Genomic DNA, 1,800 nt, shown 5'->3' on the forward strand with positions numbered 1-1,800 from the left:
TGCACCTCAGAAGACATGTGCCACACCTGGACAAGCAGCCGCGACAAGCAGTTGCCACAACGATTTGTGACCATTATTATGTTCTGAATCTTGGTGGCTTTTCCAAATCACAGCAACACGATTTTGAGTAAATGACTTGTTTTTTGACAGTTTTTTAGGTTATGTTTTGACACATTTTTGAAATGTATATGAGTGATATTAGGTGAGATGAATCAAATGACTTCAATCACGTATCTCCAACCAAACACTAAAACAGAACCGTTCCATTATACTTATTAGGCCCAACCAAACATAGAAACAGAATCAACCCATTCCAGTGGAACGGAATGTCACGGAACCATGACATTCCATTCCACTTTGTTCCCCAGTCAAACACACCCTTAGAGAGTAAGACCCTCACAAGTTCAAAGTATGGTACACTATTTGTATGTGCAAATGCCTAGCTTAGGTATTTACGATTAGAGAATGTGACAGTTCAACATTTACAGTTTTACACGCCTATCAGCACCGCTGCTTGATCACTTCGCCTAGCGCCCGTCTCGACGCCGCTACGTCTCTCCCGGCGACGAATGGGTGCACGAGCAGCTCTGAGACGGAAGCTCGCTTCCGGTGGTCCTTCTGTAGGCAAGCGGCCACGAAACTCCGGAGCTCCGGCGACGCTGCACCGTCGCTAAGTGCCGGCAGCTCGCCGAAGCACACGGCGCACATGAGCGCCGCCCAGCTCAGCTCCTGCCCGGCGGGGAGCAGCGGGTACCGCCCCATGAGGAGCTCCAGGACGGTCACCCCCAGCCCCCACACGTCGGCGGCGTAGGGGTCGACGGGGCCCTCCTCGTCGCCGTCGCCCTGCAACGACCGCTCCGTGTCGAAGCGCTCGGGGCTCATGTACGCGGCGGTGCCCTCGTAGGCCGCGCGGTATTTGCCGGCGCGGGAGACGACCTCGGCTATGCCGAAGTCGGCGATCTTGACTTGCCCGGCTTTGTTGATAAGGAGGTTGGCCGGCTTGATGTCGCGGTGGACAACGCGGCGGGCGCGGAGGTATGCTAGGCCAGACAACGCCTGCGCGGCCACCTCCGCAAGGGCCTCCTCCGGGAAGCCTCCCTGGCCGGCGCGGACGAGCGAGTCGAGCGAACCGCCGTCCATCAGCTCGAGGAGTAAGGCGGAGTCGCCGGACGCCGTCGGGAGCACCGAGTGGCACCGGACGATGTGCGGGGAGTCGACGCGCCGTACAACTTCTACCTCCTCGTCGGCGCCGGGGTGGCCGCGGTGAATGATCTTGAGCGCGTACAGCGCCGACGTGCGGCGGTGCGAGACCTTGTGGACGGTGCCGCCGTTCCCGCGACCAAGGACGGAGAGCCTGTCGAAGTCGATCAGGCGGAACTCACCGTCCGGCCGAGCCGCCGAGGTGGACGGCGTCGCCGCGGTGACCGGCGCCGAGGCGGGGCACCGGAAGGCCCACGTGGGCGCGTCGAGCGTGAGGTGAAGCTGCGGTAGCCTCCTTTCTCTGGCAGCCGCCATGATCTTGAGTCGCCGTGTGTTTCGCAAGAACAGTATTGGCAATAGAATGATGAAATTGATGATCGAGTAACGGATGATGTTTTTGTGTGGAGGTGAGGTTAGCTTTATACTACGACCTGGCGGCGCAAGTAAATTTGGCTGACTGTGCTGAGATTTTGATGTGTAACTTCTGAATCTTTTTAAACCTTTCTTTTGAAAACGATGTGAAAATCTGCTTATTTATCTTGTCTGCAAGAATGGATATTCATGATGTTATTGAGTCTGAAATTTAAGGAGATTTATGCC

General features: G+C 56.3%; 1 pseudogene; it reads right to left on the reverse strand.

Moving 5' to 3' along the window:
- Positions 1–360: 360 nt before the first annotated feature.
- On the reverse strand, positions 361–1,567 carry LOC125553461 (mitogen-activated protein kinase kinase 9 pseudogene; annotated as a pseudogene).
- Between the last annotated feature and the right edge of the window lie 233 nt (positions 1,568–1,800).

This window comes from Triticum urartu, chromosome 4A (genome assembly GCF_056163025.1).
Source record: "Triticum urartu cultivar PI428250 chromosome 4A, HENAU_Tu73, whole genome shotgun sequence".
NCBI classification, from domain to species: Eukaryota; Viridiplantae; Streptophyta; class Magnoliopsida; order Poales; family Poaceae; genus Triticum; species Triticum urartu.